We start from the raw sequence: 21,670 nt of genomic DNA, 5'->3' as shown, positions 1-21,670 counted from the left end.
GCTTTCTCTTCCCCTTTTTTGTCTCTCTGTGTCTTTGATGCACTAACATTCTGTGAATAGTTCGTCTAATGCCTGGATCTTTGTGCCTCATTCTTCCTTCTCTGCCGAATGAGTAACTCTGGCTTTGAAACTGCGTCCATAAATTACAACATGTCAAGTGTCATTTTTCTTGTTTACAGCCATTTTGGGCTCCCATTCCTGCATGTTCCTCCTTTGTGTTTCACATTTAATTGCACCAATAACGTTGGTGGTGCTCACCGAGCTCTGCACATGCAGCGTGTTTCCACAAAGGGGTGCGGAAACTATTAAAATATTTTCCAGGGTTTATGAGTTTTATGTGTCTAATTTGTGTGGATATACCCCACTGTGTTGCCACCAACTAGGAGAACAGTGCAAGATTGTGTTATAACAGCAAAAGGAGGGAGGGAACACGGAGAGGGATGGAGAGGTGGAGTTAGGAAGAAAAGTAGAGTCGGGCCTGTTCAGGAAATGTGAACTAAGTGATCCTAAAGAGTGTGTGTTTTTCCTCCCCTGCACACTTTAATTTACTGCATGTCTGCTGAAGTCAACAGCCCTTTATAACCCCCAATAATTTCCCATATGTTCCATATATCAGCAGCAGGAGAGGGAGGCAGGAGAACAAGGGGAAAGTCTTAGGCAGCAAATATTTCAAGACACACACAAGAGATGTGGGCTATTGCAGCAGGACCCTGGGCTCGCCTTAATCAGATGTAGGTGGTTGGTGTGGATCTATGCGCTATTCCCTGCACATACGCCACACACCGGTGGGCGGCCTACCAAATATTAAACATCTGTGTTGCTGTTGTTAACTTTCAGCATTACAGGTGAGTCTTGATAATATAAAAATACTCATTATAAGGGTCTGGCATCCAAATACGACAACACATACACACATTTCAGAACAGCAAATAAGATTACAGAAAAGGTTGGATGACTGGATTGCTTCACTGTGATTGGACAAAGATGGGCTGCTTCCTGATTTATTTTGTGCGTGTGTAAAATTCAAGCGAGCCCCCACCCTCTTATGTGTCCTTTCCTCTAATTGGATCTCTGTTCTAAATGTGATTGACAACTAGCAAATCAAAGAGTTCAGGAAAAAGAATTGGCACAGTTGAACTTTATACAAGCAGGTCACCCATCACCGTGAAGTACTTTAGTCCTACCCTTTATGTGTACTTATTTACTCACACGACAAACCTGTCATTTAAATATAACACATAAAACATTTTGGATGAAAAGTATGAATATTATTCTGGTATCCAAACTGGTGCTCTCAGTCATTTCTATACAGTTCTCCGTCTGGTCATCACTCCCTCCTCTGTGTCTCAGGCCACACACACTTTAGTTTATTTCAGTGACACATGGGATATTAACAAGCTCATTGGTCATGTACAGTCACGTTTCAGAAGGTTTTTGTATCCCAATAGACATAGCAAATATTTTCTTCATTTAAAAAATATCTAAATTGTACCTCAATATTTTTTTTATCATAAGGCTGATATTCCAAAAAAGACGTTTACTGATTCCCACTTCATGAGTTGTCACTAAAACTATAGAAAACAGGAAACTGCTTTGATCTTATGGTCAAAATGGTTTCTACATTTATTGCACTTCTCTGGCCTCTCCGCTGGTGCCAGATATGTTCCGCCTTGAAAGAATAATATATTCAATCTAGTGGTGAGTGCTGTGCATCAACAAACAGGAAACAGTTGTTGGTAACACTCGTATGTTTGTAACCTTGAGTTAAACGAGATGGTACAATCCCTCATTTGGACACTGTTTTTGAAATTGAAAACAGTATGACTACTTCAGAAACCTTTTCTACATTTGACCACTCCTGGACAAATGAGGGATTACACCATCTTATTTTGTGTGTGTGTGTGTGTGTGTGTGTACTCATGCCGTCATGTTTGTATTAATATAGACAGACCATGCACATCTCTGAGCTGCTAATCTGCCTGTCAGTCACGCTCACTGGAATTCTGTGAGAAAACATGTAGTCTAAAGACCGTACTCTGAGTAATCTGTACATGAAAATGTAGTGACAAAATCAGAAAAGTTTTATTGCCTTTGTCAGAGAACAAAAGACCTACCACCGACTTTCTAAAAAAAGCTCACCACACTCAATAACTCTTGCATGGGTTTCATTGAGCGGAGCAAGAAGTGGAAATGAAACGTGCAACATCACACGGCGTCTCGGGAAATGGATCTCTGATATTCTAAACTGCAGCAAAGGAGGTGCTCCAAATGTTAGAGTCACCAATGTAGAAGTTAGTTAAAGAAATGTCCCTGATTTAATCATAATGTCCTGCCCAAAACAACAAAACAGCTTTGTTTGAAAATGTTTGAGTATAACATCCACCTAAATGTTACATTTTGTGTGTGTCTGTCAGGGTGAGGGAGGGCAGAGGGCTGAGACCTTCCTGAAGTCCACGATCATCCCACTATCTTCTGGGAGTTGAGCTTCAGGTTCAGTCCTGAAGGCTCATTGTTGTCCAAGATGACCTCAATGAAAGTGATGTCATTCACAGATTCGGTCAGTTTTACAGAGTCTTGGCTGGAGGTGCAGTAGTTGGTGTACTGTGGAGTTGTGCTGATATTCTGAGCATATCCTGGAGCGCTCAATGCAGTGGTGTTTAACGCAGAGCTGAAGTCCCTAAACCAGATACTGGAGAATGAAGAAGAGGGTCAGGTTTATTGTGTTGTCTGCAAACCTTTTGGCTCTGTGGACAAACTGCAAGGGACCCAGGGAATGTGATGGACTTGAGGTTGGACACACGTAATTATCCACAGACTGAATATTTTTTTATGCAGAACTCACCTAGATGGTTCTCCTACTAAATAAGTGTGATGGTGTAGTCTTTTAGATACAGTATTCAAAAAGGGATGTCAGTAAACTCTTTAAAACAATCTTTAGACACTTCCATCCATGTTTGATTTCCCTTCTCCGTGAGGACTAGCCACACCCTAATACGTCTCACCTGTGTCCTATTGTGATCTGTACCCAGTGTATATAAACTCACCTTCTCCCATTGTTGTCTGACAGATCACCTTGTACCTCTGTGTGCCAGCGTTTTGAGCAGCTTTGGTTTAAAACGTCATACTCTGAATTTCCGTATGTTTTCAGACATTATTGCCTTTCTTAAATCTATCTGCATTTTCAGTGAGTCTTTGCATTGTGAGTTACTTTTTTTCATTTGAACAAGAACATGTGCAAACAAGAATGAGAAGAGTAGTGGTCTTATCTTAATTATTGAGCTCATAGGACTTGAAAGTGTGGTTTGTTTGAGCTAATGTGAAAGTGGAGTTTTGGTCCAGACTAAGCCGTACTGAGACCACCTTGTCGTGGTCCCAGTACGGTTGCAATCGGACTCCAGTGTGATTTGTTTGTGATGTCGTAGCGAGTTGAGCATGACCAAAATATACCCCAGTGTGATGATCAAAATGGGAATTAATAAACCCTGTTATTTTATGTAATCAGACAAAAATATATCACAGTTCCTGGGACCAGTCACAAAAACAGTGTCTACAGGCTAATCAGTGTATATGGGCTCATAAAGTAAAGAAATCAGGCTAATCCTCATGACATTTACATGGATTTACATGGTTATAATGGTCCATAGCAGCCTATACAGTCCACGTCTTTATATCCCTGACAGCGTTAATACAATACCTCTAACGCCTTGTCACTGTGGAGCATAGACATCCGAAATATTTGCAAACCCAAATCTGACATCTAAACTAAAATCTAAAATCTGATGCAGCTCAACTTTTAACAGACCATGAAGGCACTTTCCACTCGTCATGAGCTTTATGTTCCATGTTCCCATCAATGCTGACAGAGATTGGTCCCCAAAATATACCAAGCACAAAACTGGGAGCTGTTGATGGAAATAACTTTAGTGCATCGGAGGACTATTAAAGAACGTGTATTTTACCTCTATGGGGTATTAACTGTTAACACATAACATAATTAGATCTTCGTGTTACCTTTTATTCTTTTGAAATTGCTATATTCAACGAAAACACCATATTAATGTTTTATAAGTTTCACTTTTGTTTTTGACGCTCTATGTCTCCCTTACCTTTACTCTCCATGCTAAGTCACTCCGCCTTCAGAGCGCTATAACAAGACAGTCAGTGAGCAGCCCACTAATGAAATAACTGCACATCGCATCAGGTTTGTCAAGTTGTTGTTTACAGTTTTGTATCATGTTTTTGTATATTTGTGGAGAGGATGAAGAGATGAAGAGATGAAGCCTGATAAGTGGAGTTTAGATGAAAATAAGTTCTTATTTGTGGACATGGACTCGCGGTTTGACTGACTCACGTCTTTACACTGTATGATTTAGTTATTCTTAATTTAATGTACATCCTGGATATAAAGTTAGCTTGATTCAGGCATATCCCCTAACATATTTACATACATTTATAAATAACTGGAAACTATGCTTTAAAATTATACCCGTATGTCCTGGGTTTATGTTGCCAGACCAGTCAGACCATAGAGCGTGACAAACAATTGTTCTAACTTGGTACGGTCCCACCACAGCTGCTAATTTGTATTACGTGTCTCTCAAATGCGGAAGACATCTCCTCTTGAACCTTCTTGTATCATTCTGAACAAAATATATAGCTCCCTTTACCTCAGATAAATAAGAGTTTGGTGTTTTGCTTGTTGATTTTGCAGAAATCGGTGCTGTTTCTCAGTCCACTGTGTTGTTTCATTTTCATTTTTTTGTCGTAAGCCATCATGTTTGTTTTGACCTGAATGGACCCTGTGTTTCTCTGATTATCTGAAATCAGGGACACAGGATACAGTTCCAGGCCCACATGTCTTTGTAAAGTTTTGTCAAAGCATGTGGTTTGGCCAGGTCAGGGTTTATGTGGGCTCACACTTTATGTGGGCTCACACTTTACACACATGAGTGACCTGGCTTGTTCATTGTGTCCTTTTGCTAGCTTGATCCTCTGTTCCCTTGAATGCACTTCGCTATTAGGCCTTGCAGATTTTACTGACCAAACAAGTTGTTTTGTCTTTTTTTATTTTCAAGACTCGCGACCTCAACACCACTCTCCTGAAATGTCAAACAACTTGACTTGAAGGTGAAGACTATCAACAGCTCAGTAAGTCAAATTTTAATATATGTAAGAGTTTATTTCAAATGCATCTGAAGTTTGAATTTGATTTGTTTTTATTGCTGGTCATAATGTGCTGCTCTTATTATAGTAGCCCGGAGAGGCTAAGGTCCTCTTAATTTAAATAACACAGGCACGTTTGGCCAAACAAGGGACAAAAATGAAACAGAAAATAAATAAATAAATAAAAATGGTAATGTACAATTTTTATTTATTTAGACAAACATTTAAAAAATATTTTCTTTTTTTTATATTTGAGAAATATTTGAGAGGCTTTTGAGATTAGCCACACAAAAATAAAATAAACAATCAACATAATATATATAGAATTTAATTGAATCTTACTAAATGAAATCACCATAAAACCAAGGGTTAATAAAACAAAAAAAAAACAAGTAAAATCCTTACAGTAAAGTGCTAATGCTGTGAAAGATGCTATTCCAGGTTCTCTATTATAAAGTGCTTAAGTGTAACTGGATTAAAGTGTGTTGAGTTTTGGATGTTTAAAGTGCACTGTGCTAGGAGCCTACAAAGTGTGGCTATGGCACATTACACTAACCCCTATTGCACTGCTAATTCCTGAGCAAGGAGTAAATCAGTAACTATAAAACTACAACAACTACAATCAACAAGGAGAAATGAGAGCAAAATCTGACACACAGATTTTCTGCTGTAGCAGAAAGAAACGAGTCACTTGGATCCACACTATGTCAATATTAAACCTCAATAATATTAGCAAAGGAATTTACCTTAATATTCACCCAGACATGACTAGGGGCTCTGAGTGCACACCTTCATCTGGCTCATTTAGCTTCTTTAACTCAAACATTACCATCAATCATTATTTAAGCGAGATAAGGAAATAATCACAAAACTAAAAAACTACTTACTTGCGCTGCACTGCTCTTAGCCAACACAACAGCCCCGACCTGACTAGTGCTGTGTGAACACCTTTTCAGAGTTTGTAATGAGCAGCACTGGATCTGACGACACCAGTGCACAGCGGTACATTTACTGACTCATACAAACTTTCAGCACTGAACTATACATTTAGACATAAGCACATGGTCACAATTACAGATTTTAAGTGTGCGTTCACACTTGTAGACACATTGCATAAAGATTTTCACAAAACTAGGACTAAACCTTGTCCTAAAACTGCACTAGACCAGGAGTAATTCAGGACTAGAACAGGACCAAATCAAGTCTACATGCGAATCTTAACTAGACTCAAACTCAGTATCCAACAAGTGCAGCTGTGAATGTAAGTGTGTTCCCTGTGGATCCTGGGCACAGTGTGAAACTCAATAGTGCATCAATATCTCTGTAATGTCTACAAGACCAGCGGTTTCTCTGCATGTACAAACATGAAATAAAACTTTTATTTGATGTTTTTCTGCAGACAGGTGATGGAAGATCGCTGTAGGCTAAAGTTGATTAGAAAGGAAACTATATAACTACAGTCTAATATCCCATAGGTGAGTTCAATTAATATTGACAGATTCCCATATGTCTGGTTCTTCACAAAAGCTTGAGTCAAGTAGGAGGTAGTGGAAAAGGTTCAGAGGACTGTAGTGCGGATTCTTATTTTTTCCATATTAAGAAATTAAGCCCTGACAAAAACTAATGCAAACATTTCAGTCTAGTCCATTGTTCAGTGTTTCTCACTCCATTGTCTCACGGTCCAATGAAGATCTATATACCTTTGATGAGGGTAAATAAGTGAAATGTCAAGCACTCTCTTCATCAATCCCTGTCCCCTGTCCTGTTCAGTATGCACCAAAATGGGCCACTGGATTCCCTCTTGTGTCTTATGCAAACAAGTCGTCCAATAGTGCATTGTTTCAAAAGACCTGGTGACACACAGAGGAGCGGGCAATGTCTTTGACACAGATGCTCTTGCCAACTCTTTCACACCCAGGCTAAACGTTTAGCCACCCAGGCTAATTAACCACTATGAAAGAGCATGCATCAAAAGGAGGGCGGGATCTAGACTCTCTATGACCAACCCTTGGGTCTAGAGGTCAGCCATCTTCACGGCACAAGTTAGGACGCTAACCCTCTGGACGCTAACCCTTCACCTCTGCCGAAACAAATCAAAGCCTCAGCAGCAGACATCCCCCAACAATAACAGGAGCACATCAAAGAAGTGTTTGGAAAAAGACAAAAAGACAAAAATAAAAGCCGGCCAATATTAAATTTCCTCTTATTCTGCAGATATTTCAAAAGATTAATATAATTAATCCCTCCAAGTGGTTGTGGGCCTTCAGGGCCCGTGCTGCATCTCCTCGGGGCACTTGAGGAGAATTATGTGATTAAACAAACCTGTGAATTCTGGACACAGGCAGAGAGAAGAAAACGTGGGTTCTCTTCATAATGCCCCTAATGAAGTGGCTGGTGGCTTCGTCATCCCTGGCTGGGCCCTGTGCAGCCTGTTCACAATCTGTCTAATGACGGGACGGGGGCCGCCGAGCGCACCAGTGCTTCCCAATGAGCCACAAAGGAAGATCACAGGCTCCATTGTGACCAGGCTCAGGAGCTTAGCACTCATCAGGCCCAATAAACCTGTCTATGGTTCGGCAAGAACACACCCCTCTGCTGCCAGCCAAAACTCTGTCAGCCCCTCACTCTGTCTTTATGACATCAGGCTCCATGGCCTTATAACCCAATGAAGTGCAACTAAAACTGCCTTTCTACTGTTTATCCGGAGGTGTTGACAGAGGAATAACAATCTTTTCTCTCACTTGGCCACAGCAGTTTGTGTACTGTAGTGGACATAATGTATGGCTATGTATCTCCCTGCTCTGGGTGTTTACTTACCCGCCCTTTTGCATCCTTTTTCAAACAGAGCCGCTCCTCTTGGCCTGATCGCCTCCCGCAGCTCCTGCCAAACGCATGCAAATGAGCCGGCCCACAATAGTGCCCACAGCTGCACGCAGTCAGCCAAAGACAGAGGACAAGGCGGCGGTGCCTTTCATCCATAACCCCTGATCCCTACTCAGTGACAGGTCATGTTCACTAGCGCTGGTCCCCGCCAAACAAACACTACCCCAGCCGTTGGTATCAGAATCAACAATATGCTCCCACTGCCTGTATGTTGTCATAGGATAGTCAAACTTTACAATGTGTGGAAAATTTAGCACCCTTTGTTATTTAGAGCATCTCTCCTCCATGGTCATTATTGGGGCTGAACTGACTGTTCTGGTCAGACAACAGGGCAGGGAGGGGGAGAGGGCCTTTCCCAAAAGAGTGGGGGTAAAGAACCTGATTGCTTTAATCTCAGTGCTTGCGGCGCACCCCTTTATATAAAGCTCCTTTGCGGTGTGATTCAGGCCCAGGCTCCAATGTTCTGTGGCTCTCTATTGTTCTCACATGAAAATCAATTCCCTTGAAGACCCTCCTTAATCCCGTTTTTGGCGTCAACAATGGCCACTTGTGCACGCCTCTGATAGACTAAGAGCTGGGATGATGCGCTTGTCTGCTCTGATTCCAGCCCATTCAGGTAATGGCGGCTCGCATCACTTTGTAGTTTCAAGTGCGAAACTCGACAGGAAGACATTTGCGATCATAATTTCCTGCAGAGTGGAGGCCCGGGTAGCCTACGTACCCACAAGACTTTTAATTAGGCCAGACAACCACAGAGATTAGAGATGGGCCTGTAACAATGACTGCCCCTTTGAACGGGCCTCAGCCTCTGTCTCCACTGAACCCATATGGAGAGCACTGTGAAACAAGCATGCTAATAACCAGCACCTCAGCAAAAATCGCCACATGGGCCTGTCCTGTACTAAAGTGTGAAGAAATGTGGATGAGAATGAACCAGCCTCCAACACCATTTCGACTAGATACGATTTTTATACCATATTACGCCTTAATCTTTATTTATTTGTGTAGATTCCTAATAAAGATACCCACAACAGTGTCATATGATCGCCAAATCTTCGTTTTGCAAATACTACTTAGTTTCTAATATGAAAAAAACACAATTATTATAAGTTTTGAAACTGGCTTTTTCTTCGAACCCGTCAGGCAAAGGCAGAAACTCACATCGCTCCCACAGTCCACCTTAATTACAGTCAGGACTATATCTTAAAAATCCTGATGAGAGTTACAAAGACCTAAGTCTACAGAAGAGATTTCATTATCCGTTCTTACTCCTCACCTTTTCTCTGCATTCGCTAAAGGAAAGGAACAAAGGCGGAACCCTACTGACTCAAAACTAGCAGAACAGTGAAACAACAGGACACAACTGATCGCTCATGCATGGCTGGGATTAGGATAAAAGTATAAAGAGCATGAAGAAGAAAGCACACAACAAAAGAAACAAGGGACTAACAAACTTTTTTCTCTTTCTTTTTTTGTGTTTGGGAAAGGGTGGGATGAAGGCGGCGGTCATATGAAGAAATTACTCAATGTAGGCGGTACTCTTAGCCCCTGTACGCCCCCATTCTGGATCCCTTTTAACCGGCAACATGAAAGATAACTCTCGCTGTCTCTAGTGGCCAATATGAGTCAAGCACAACAGATAAAAATGAATTGTTTATCATCATATTAGTTTTAATCCATTCATTATTTGTTTAAAGGCAGTGAACAGGGAGTTCTGCAGCCAACATCATCAATGTGAATTTGTAAGAGGAACATTGTAATTCCCATTGACCAATTGGCTTGTGAAAGTTGTTCATTATAAACACAACGAACAAGACAGCACTCTTTTCACATCCTGCCTTCCTCTAAGTGGAGATCATCCAACAATACTCGACAGAGCCTCCTTTGCCTTTGGCCCGGCTTCAAATGCTCTGTCCTTTACAGCTGTGTGAAAAAAGAGGAGGAGAGTGATTAGAATTTCTCCTCTTTGACTTCTCCTCATTTAAGGGCATTTTGGTGAATGCAGGGAGGTGATGGCTACGCCTCTCATGCGTCGGGATCGTTTTAAGTGTCTGGTCTCAGCACGGACATGGGCTGAGTGGAGGACATAGTTAACTTGTCTGGGGGTGATGGGGTCAGCCAATCAAAGTGAACTGGAGTGCAAAAGCTTCCTAAAGGGGATCAGGAATTTACTGCCATTGTAAGAGCCGTTCAGACGCTCATTGTGGGGCAACCTCAAAGTGTTTGTACTGCTTTGTGGATTGTTTACGCTCAAAATAAATGGACAAAGTTTTGCCAAAAAGCAGCTTTCTTTTGAAAGCTCCAGCACATTAATGTGCTAAGCTACAGCAATAAGAACAACAATATTTACAATAAAACGATTCTAAACAAAAGCAACAGTGTCTGGTCTCATCTAGTAAAATAAATACAAATAAAGAGTAAATAAATACAAACCTCAGTGCCATAAACACCTGTTGTATAGTATATATATCGTATATATAATGTAGTATATGTAGTCATAATAATGAACTCAAGAAAAGTGTAGAAGCACTAATTATCCTAATGTTAATTACAGTAATATCCAGCACACAGAGGCTCGGGCTGTGACAGTGTGGTCCTTAAACTATTTCACACACTTTCATTAGTATCATTATGTACTTTGTGTGCAAATCTATGACATGCAGTTCTCAAGTACTATGTCTTTAAGAAGTCATTGGAGTTGTTCATTGTGAACATGATACATCTGAGATAGCGGAAGGTCTATTTATTACTTTTTTTGTTATAGAAAATTTTGAAAGGTGTTCAGGGCATTATTTGAAAATGTAACACAAAAAGTACAGAGATTTCAGCCATTATAAAAAGAACCTTATCTCCGAGCTGTGTCGAGCATAGAGAATTTTGAAGGATTATACACAGATTGGATGATTGAACAAAACTTTTGGGAACAATTTAATCATTTCCACATTGTGATAATTCAATAACAACACAATGACTTAATGGGCACCACATCGGAAACCCTCTCTGTTTGATTCAACACCACAGTATTGAAGCTCTCAGCCTGTAAATATTGTCTCGTCTTGTAATGTCTTGGAGACTATTTTCAACGCCTAGAAGAAACTGTCATTTGAACATATGCTACAGATGGGACAGAGAAACTCGCTGTCATTCCAGATCAGTACCTTAGAGGGCTTTGTGTAATGTGTTTAGACAGAAAATGTCAAACAAGATCTGACAGCCCTGCTTGAGTAAACGCTTGGATCTAATTTAGCACTTGCTCCATGTAAATATGTTGTGCGTAACTCTTATTTGTTTACTGGCGTCTCATCATCTCAGTAGCATTAAAAGCGCAGCTCGTCAAACTGGCTCCTTGGAAAACAATAGTGTCTGTCCTTAAGACTGCAAAGGGTATGACATTTTCTGCCACCCCCAATTTTCTCGCCACTTGTACATAGCTGCTCTAATCGCCACGACTGGGTGACCTCCAGGCCGGTCCCCCATGTGGGATTTACAGCTTTCTGGGGCTTGAACTTTGACCCCCAACACTCCTACATGACCGCTCTCCTCACTGACACAGGCCACGCTAAGCCACTGCAGAACGCTAAGGCTACCAGCACTATACCTCAGCATGTCAAAACCTCTCTAGGTGGTATGATTCAAACAGTGGTTCATTAACCCCCACCTCCCACTATCCGGGGACCCCCTCCTTGTCCTACCTCCTTCATAAAGAAAGTTCCCCTTTGGCCCGGAGCAAGGTAGACCTGCTTAAAGTGCGGCCTTAATGACGTGTGCCACATGTGGGGATGATTACAGGAAGTGCCCAGAGTTCCAGGGGACCGTGGAGGCTGCTGCTGCTGGAGAATTCCCAGAGGCCAGTGAACGGGGCAAACTCAGCAAAAGCCCCCGTCCCAAGACCGGTCATGCAAATCTACCCAGCAAAGAAATGTAGGTCGGAATGGGAGGTTCCACTCGGACTTAAGCTTTTATCTAAAAAGCTCTCGCTGTTTGTCCCAGCAGTTGAGGTACAAAAAATAACAGCTCTATTGAAATTTGAAAAAGCAGGTGTGAAAGTCCTGAAATCTAAGTTTTAATATGTGCAGATTTTGGTGTTTATTCCGATTAGCGACTGCGGATTCTACATCGTGTTAAAAGACAAAAAGATGTCACACTATTAAAAATGAAATGAACCTGTGTGCTGCAGAGTTTCGTACCTAAATGGAAAGAATTCTAGCCTCTTTAAATGCGCGGGAAACATGTATCTACCAGAAATAAGGATTTTTTTGAAAAAGACCAGATCAGAATGAATTTAACATGAAAAACACTTTGATATAGACTGACTTCAAAGGTCATAAGTTATTATTTATTGCCTTGTTTGACTTGCGTAATGAAACCCCCAGTGCCTTAAACAGAAGCACGTTGGTAACCTCCTACCCAATGAAGTGCTCTTTTCTGCCCTTCTTCTCATAGACAAACAAAAACAAAACAACAAAGAGAAGGCGGGCTCATAAAGGGCCTTTTGGTCAGATGGGTCAGATGCTGTCCATTGAGTGTGTGCTTCATCAACACCATTCAACTGCCTGTATAAACCCTCTGCTTAAACGCCCCACAATGAGGAAAAGAAACAAAAACAAAAGAGACAGAGGAAGGCGGACAACAGCAAAAATAAATACGACAGCGCAGTGACGGATGTGCAGGGACGGAGCCGAGGAGTCACTGACAATACAAGAAATGTGGTGGCGCTCACAAAAGGACGCAGGAGCTGGACCGACACATTTTTGGGCTTTTCTCACTTGGACCCCCTTTTGAGCTTTTGTCCCGACCCTGGCTCCGTAAGAAAAGTCAATCACCCACACGTCCCGCCTCTGTGTGATTAGTCTTCACTTCCCTGTTGCAGCAGCAGCAAGAAACTCTTTGTTTACTTAGAGAAAAGATGTGTTCAGCAGGGGAATACTGCAATGACAAAAATGATTATATACTAAAAATAGTTGGTATTATAAAAATATATATATTTTTCTCCATTGGGTTTAAGGATGTCTACACTATAAAGGAAAGGATATTGTAAAAACAGATCTTCATTGTAAAAATATAATAACATGGTCTTACAGTTAGGGTCATTCTGAATGTTTTACTGTGGGAAGTTGGACAAAAGCATTTGTTTAGTCAAGTAAATTATAATGAAACAAATTGAAATATTCAATAATAAAGTCAAACGCAGGTCAAATAGAGTAAGTATGATATGAGTTTAAGTTGTAGCACTCAGTAGCACGAAAGGAACTGATGATCTGCTCTGGCAGAGATGACACATTTGATCTTCATCACATTATAAGCTTTAGGAAAATTCTTTGTAATGAACAAACCACCTGCATAAGGTGAATACATAAGGTGTATAAGGTGTAAATGGATCATCGCTGACAGTGGAATTAAAATAAATAAATAAAATACACATCAATTATACAAGAACCAGCGCATCATTTCAACTAGTTGGGTTCATATAAAAGTATTTAATATTTTAGAAAAAAATGTAAGTAGAATCTCAGAGAAAAAGGCAGTATTTTTTCCATTGCTAGATCTCGCTCTGTTTTTGTTCCGCAATGAAACGACAATTACATAAAACAGTCACACGTCACATTCCCTCTTGTCATAGCCTGATTAAGATGTTACTCATATTTTTAGCCAGAAAATATGGTGACATCAAAAGCTGGAGTGCCGAAGAAAGATAAATAGTGGGCAGTGATTAAAATCTATATTTATGCAGCCTCCATTTTCCTCCTGCGTAGGGAACTCAGTGTGTTGGTTAACTGGCTCTATTTGATGTGTTGTGAGAGAAAGAGATGTCTGAACCTCGGGGGCCTGTGATCCCAGGCTAATGCACGGGCAAAAACACTCAATTATATTGTAAATTATGGCACCAAGGGAGTCCGACATGTTTGATGTGTGCACTTTTTTACAGATTAAAAACTCTCTGAAACTGAAAAATGTCAAAATAAACAGGTTGGATTCTGGTCTGCAGGAATATGTCAACAAATGTGTCTAAATAGTATATATTTAAAGCACATTAAGGCACATTCTGTATGTGGGCCATATAGTGCCCACTTAATGCTGGCCTATATACACAACGCCTATGCAGCGTGAGTATTATGTCACTACTGCACACAGAGCTTCACTTTTCAAACATATGCTGCTCACTATAACATATATGAGAGTAAAGGTTTCCATACACCGTGTGGGATCAAACCAAACAAATGTGGATCAGTGAATGTACTCGTACATATGAGTGAATGTACTCGTACATATGAGTGAATGTACTCGTACATATGAGTGAGTGTACTTGTACATATGAGTGAGTGTACTTGTACATATGAGTGAGTGTACTTGTACATATGAGTGAGTGTACTTGTACATATGAGTGAGTGTACTTGTACATATGAGTGAATGTACTTGTACATATGAGTGAATGTACTCGTACATATGAGTGAATGTACTCGTACATATGAGTGAATGTACTTGTACATATGAGTGAGTGTACTTGTACATATGAGTGAATGTACTTGTACATATATACTGTATGTCCAGGGACTATAGCTGGAAATGAGACAGGATTTTATGTGCACTGTCCCTGATAAATAAACAAACAACTTTGTGTGTGTGTGTGTGTGTGTGTGTATGTATGTATGTATGTATGTATATATATATATATATATATATATATATATATATATATATATATATATATATATATATATATATATATATATATATATATATAGATATATAGATATATATATATAGATATATAGATATAGATATAGATATAGATATATATATATAGATAGATAGATATAGATATAGATATAGATATAGATATAGATGTAGATGTAGATGTAGATGTAGATATAGATATAGATATAGATAGATAGATAGATAGATAGATAGATAGATAGATAGATAGATAGATAGATAGATAGATAGATAGATAGATAGATAGATAGATAGATAGATAGATAGATAGATAGATAGATAGATAGAGTTTGCCTTACTGTCAAGTTTTAAATATATTTGGATGTAATGTGGCCATGACCATCAATTTCCCCAGACCAGATTATCCTCAGCTGTGGCTTTCATGTTCCAAAGTTCTATGGGATAAATGACATTTTACATCCAGAACCAGAGGTGAGTGCACTGTTGAGCTTCAAAGACGCTGACAGAACCAAGCGCTCAGTCTAATGACTTTTTCCATACATATAAATATACATTTTTTTCAAAACTGAAATGGTATTGGATTACTATTATCACGCATCATTATTACAACATAATGTTACTAATGAGAAAAAATGACTTTGAAAATGTTTTATGCTACATTTGTATCAAAGCATCCGGAGCAGCTTGTCCAACGCCCACCCCAGGGCCCACTCTGGGCCCACTCTGGGCCCACTCTGGGCCCCAGGTCAGGTTTTATGTGGCCCTCAGCTAGTGTCTTAAAATGCATAATTTATAACCTGTCATCACTGTCAAAGTGAAGCAATGAAACAGATGTAGTGAAAACAGCACAGCTCTGAAAGCACGACATTTATTCAGCCAGATCAAATATAAACGTTAACATCAGCTGCACATTTTCAGACCGAGTGTCTCTTCTGCCAGAATGTTTCACAGATTGTGTTGTGTCTTTTGAAAACAAACAGTTTTTACACTTGTAAGTGAAACTGTCCTGTATTTATCTTTATGTTGTAGGCACTTCAGAACATGTTTGAGTGTAACTGTTTTATGTTTTTAGAAAAATATAAAATTAGGTGTCATTATAATTGTGTTGTGTTTGTCTTTATGCAGTAAGTACTTTAGAACAAGTTATAAATGTAACTGCACTGTACTTATCTTTACGTTTTTAGATACTTTACAATATGTTATAAGTGTAACTATTATTTTTTAGAATGTGGATCAGAAAAAAACTGCTATTGTCAGTGAATTAAATGCTTCGATGATATTGTGAAACATCAAAGAATCAAGAGACTCAAATTTTAGAAAGTAATAAAATATAAAATAAGATGAAATAAAAAACCTGCATAAAATGAGGCTTTGGAAACATTTTTAAAAAAATATTTGACTTCATCTTTATTTTATCGTGTTCTTGTTTTATTTTGTTTCATTCAGGTGTTTTAATCCAAGTGACAGCGTTACACATTTATGGATTTTTGTTTGTAATTTGAACATTGTGTTGTGTGAACGCTGCAGATGTGTGTGCAGTGCGCTTGTCATAAATACTGTTTCACTTCTATGGATTTTTCTCTCTTATTTTTGTGCTCGTATTAATCAAGTAAATGTAATTCTGTGGTGAACTTAATAAAGAAATATTCAAGTATGTACATGAAACCTCCCTCACCTGAAATGGGGGCCGTGTCCTGTGAGATGTTCTGGACTCTGCAGACAAGACAAAGAGCCAGTGTGATCCATGGCTCCATTTCACTCAGACTTTACAGAAGCATTTATGCAGCGTCACATTCAAACCCGGCTCACTTCAGCCCGTAGGATCCTCATTCTCATTCTCACCGTGCACCTATCAATCCTACAAATCACTGCTGAGATTAAGGTGCCAGAAGGCCTGCACTCACTTTTGATGTGTGTGACCTTGTAATCCAGGATGGGGCTGCATTTTACAACTCAATTCTACACTTAAATGTATATTTGTGTGTTTTTTTACACTTTCAAGCCATATTTTAAAATAGGAGCATGTGCCAGCAAAGCCTTTCCTGGGATCATGTTTGGGACAGGCCTACATGTAGTTTCCATACTGAGATTTCACACGCTCCACTGACCACTGGGTGAAAACTAAACATCACTTAATTATCTGCCTGATGAAGCATCTAGAGAAGAGCACATTCTGTTGTAATCTGGCTAATGTTTTCCAGTAATGGAGCAGATATGAGGTTATTTCTGGCGTGATGAGATGTGGTCGCGTTTCCCTTTGATCTGGTGCAGTCGCCAGGAAAAAGTAGATTAAAAAGGTTCACTAAATCAAAATAAATCTTGAATTGAAATTGAAATTAGCTCCATGCAACACGGGGATGATGATATTAGCATCTGGTTCTGACTTCTAAAAGTGATGTCCTTATTTCAGACGCAGCCAGCCTGGTCCTGTTGCTGCGGCATTATTACTTGCGGCATATGTAACCTGCAAAGGCGCACTTTCAGGCTGGTCCTTTTACATGTGCCGAGAGATCACAGTCTATAAAATAATAAGCATTTCTTTGGTCGTGTTGCGCTGTGGTCAGAGGGAGATGAGGGCTCCTTTTAGTAGCAGCGCTGGAGTCAGAGGGGTGCGCATTTGAAGTGCGCACAGAGAGCCTGGTTGATTGGATAAATCTAGGCCTCCGCACAGATGCTGCTGCCCTTGCAATGAAAAGACAAGATATATGCGGCTTTTTTTTGTTTCTCTCTCTCTCCTCTCTCCCTCTTGATCTCTCCATCTCTTCCTCACACCATCCATCTCTCTCTCTACCCCCAAACAAGAAAAAACGATGGGCAAGTGACGCTTTGGGCTGGAACGTGATCATAGTCCAGGCTCGGACCAGAGAGATCCCTATTAAGGTCCGGAGTTATAAACAGCATAGAAGAAACAGGGCTCTGAACTCTTGCCTGCTTTGCCATAGATCTGGCACGAACTATCCGCCTCCGTGCACTCATCTTGATTTCCCCCATCTCATCTCCTCGCCACGTCTCTATTCTCTGTCCTTTTTAGAGTTTTATAGGCCTGACGCTCATTACGCCTCTGTTAAAAAAGGGATTTATTTAGCGCAAAAGAAAATCTCCTCCGCGCACACACATTTAGGGCTGGGAGCTGAGTGAAATAGCAGTCACATGCAAACCCTATCAGAGAGACGCAGAGCTGCAAATGTGACAACATAATCCACCAAATCACCACTTTTGGTTGGGTTTGGTTTGCATCACATTGTCTCTTAGCCACGATACAGAAAAAAGCCGAGTGTCTGAGTCACAGCGACACAACGCACCAAACTCAGAGTCCACAGTAAACAGACTGATAACATAATACACGGAATTGAGAATTGGACTGGAGTAAAGAGGGACTGCCAGCTGAGGACACGGCTCTCAAACGCGCTCAAAAACAAGCTCCACGTCGCCCTCTACTGGTCACCAGATGATTTCTGTAACTCCCTTAAAATGTGGAATTATTATGATAAAGGCAAAGTTAGTTGTTTCATGTCAATATAGGGAGAAAATGTTCGTGATGGGCTTTTTGTTGTTTCTGTGTTTGTTGCACTTGAAGGGGGAAAATGTGGCCTATTTTACCACTGCTGCACATTTTAGTTCTATATGTGGCTTTATCTGCAGACACAAATATTCAGGTATTGATTTAAAAAAAAAAAAAACAACAACAACAACAAACAAACATGTTTCTTTAACATTAATTTGTTTGTTTTACATTTTATAGTTGATTTTTCAGAGGAAAATGCACATAATATTGTGTAGTAATAGTAATGATAGAAAACAATAAACATAAAGCAAGACGGAGCATCCAGAGTACACAACACACACAGAGTACACAACACACACAGAGTACACAACACACACAGAGTACACAACACACACAGAGTACACAACACACACAGAGTACACAACACACACAGAGTACACAACACACACAGAGTACACAACACACACAGAGTATGAAGCACACACAGAGTACACAACACACACAGAGTATGAAGCACACACAGAGTATGAAGCACACACAGAGTACACAACACACACAGAGTATGAAACACACAGAGTATGAAGCACACACAGAGTACACAACACACACAGAGTATGAAGCACACACAGAGTATGAAGCACACACAGAGTATGAAGCACACACAGAGTATGAAGCACACACAGAGTATGAAGCACACACAGAGTATGAAGCACACACAGAGTATGAAGCACACACATGCAGCACACACCCATCTCAAATATTACAAACTGATTATAATGAAAATATAGATGTTTAATCCAATGTGCCTGTACAAAATATCCAGACACTTCAGTGACTTTCTTCCTTTAAACTTCACACTGACTCGATTAAACCAGCACTACCTGTAGAGTCGAGTACTTTACCCACTTTAGATTTTAGAGCCACTGTAATAAACAACAACTGCAACACATTTTATAATCTCATGAAACTTGGCAACCCACATAAGACTTGATGACTTCATTTGCTAATAATCTAAATATATAAATAGCCACTGCATACAAAATTAAATTGAAAGATACAGGCCATATTTTCTCCCATTACTATCACTCCTACTACCCAGTTCAAAAGCCTGATTTTCTGGCTTTAATGTCAGATCCATAGCATGCTGTGACTGCATCATCCCCGTGACACTCTTGTGCAGTGAATAAACACAAAGTGTGTTATATTTACACCCAAATCCCACTAATCCTTCCTCTATGCACTGCTATCATTAGGACACACAGCAGAGTGGGTCTGGCACACGGCCGCACCAAATAACTACTATTAGGCCAGTGCAGCTCGTGTTCCAACCATGTGAATCACCACAACATTCTGCACTCAGGGATTTATCCTTTTTCAATGTGTAGGATACTAAAACTGAAGATGAACGTTAGACTGTGTGAGGTTAGGCACATGTGGGGAGTTCAAGAGTCACAAAGGTGTGTTTGTGTTCTATAAGTCAAGAACTTTGTCAAATCTGGTTGAAATGAATCCTTTGTCAGTCTGTTTTTGCACTGGGCCTTGAGGGTAAAGTAAAAGAGGCAAGGAATTATGGGATAGAGACAGGGAAATCTGGCAAGACATCGGAGGCTGCTCTCAAATCAGCAACACAGAGGAACGCTTCAAGCACTCTAGGCTTACATAACGTTGTGTTTTACACCAATAAAGACATTTTATATGTTGTTATTTTTATTTTATTTTATTTAGAAAGCAGTCAGACCTAACACTGGGAAGTAAGGGAGGACTGGCTCTCTCAAAGCTCTCTGCGCTGAGCCCAGCCAACAGATGGTCACCTGGATTAATAGAATCAATTAATTCATCTCATTATGTAATTAAGGATGAGTCTGCGGAGCAGATTTTAAGCATTTATCTCTTAAAATAACATTGTCATAGCTGGCTGCAGAAACAAGATCCAAGTGACAAAACACAATGAGGTTATGAATTCAATGGTTCATCTTATTTATTCCTCTTTTTTTTCTTTTTTCTTTTTTTTTAAGTTTATTGAAAGTTAGCACATTTGCTTGTGTGGATTTTCTTGCTAAAACATAAACACTAAAAGCCTGTATGATTTTAACTGTGATGACTCTAAACATCAGTGTGGGTTAACAATAATCATGTTTGGTATTTTCAATAAGCCACTGTCTCTTCACAAACACCACAACGTCATTATTTTTGAATGACCTTTTCTACATTAGATGTTTTTTGTTTTTGTTTTTTGTTGTTGTTTTTTCTGGTCATCTTCATCGTCCCAGGTCCATGTGCGCTTGTCCGTCTTCAGTCACTAGAGGGCGCTCCAGCCTAATCCCATCCTTCAGCCCAAACAGCAGCTGCAGTGGAGTGTGTTGGGGGCACAGCTGATGAAATGCGGGGTCACAGACGCAGACGCACAGAGACATGAAAGTGCTCGTGCTGTGCTTCTTCCTCCAAACGCACGATGCACATCCACCACATCTGGACAAAGACACCATCGAATAATCCTTATAATGTGCTTCCTTTGTAAGTGCACTGGCTTTTCAAGTCTGAACAAGTGGGTTTCCGTTTTCATTATTGTATAATGCATGTTCATCAGGAATTCACTGAGCGCATCAGCAGGACTCAACATGTCTCTTCTTGGAGCAATGCATTTGATCTGCACATTTCCATTCTGTTTATTAACTGAACTTTTGAACATCTGTGGCGTTTGACTTTCAAAGTTTTCTTTTGTTATGGGACCTATGGATTTTAAGTTAATTAAGTCAAAGAACTCAAAATGTGTGTGTTTTAAACCTTGATATTTTCACTACAGTGCAACTTGTGACAGAATAGAAAATGTGTAGCTGCAAAAACAAGAACAAACCGATACAGCAAAGACATTTGATGTAGAGGTTTTAGGATTTAGAGATAAAGTCTGGATCCAGAAAGATTTAGGATCACTGCAGGAACAAATGTGACATCCAGACACCAGGGGTCAGTGAAGGAAATAACTGCTATTTTTACTATTGATGAAAGGTTTATTATCTGTTTAAAGTTAATGTCTGTTCTGTTGTATTCTCACATTTCACCACTAGATGTCGTCTACATTACTTCTGTCAGTTACACAGGTGAGCTTAAACAAAGGCCTTGTGAGGGAAGAGGGGAACCGGTGTGATTTACTGGTAGAAAAAAATGAAAAAAGGGATGTTACATGTTTATTTAAAATGTCTTAAACTTGGTCTCTCTGTGTGCAAATCAAATACTGCTCTTACACAAAGTGGCGCTGATGTATTCTTCTATATAATGGCCAAGTTGTTAACGCTTTCCTTTGGTGAAGACAGTTATCCAATCAGCTTCACGAATCATCATTTGGATTGCCATTTCCCGTCTGTGAAAACTACCTCTCTACAGTTTACATTTTCAACTTTTAGGCTGTGTCATATGTATTGAGTTTGACGCTGAGTGCCCATTTTT

This window comes from Periophthalmus magnuspinnatus, chromosome 10, assembly GCF_009829125.3.
Source record: "Periophthalmus magnuspinnatus isolate fPerMag1 chromosome 10, fPerMag1.2.pri, whole genome shotgun sequence".
In the NCBI taxonomy this organism is placed as follows: domain Eukaryota; kingdom Metazoa; phylum Chordata; class Actinopteri; order Gobiiformes; family Gobiidae; genus Periophthalmus; species Periophthalmus magnuspinnatus.
This window is presented reverse-complemented; position numbering follows the sequence as displayed.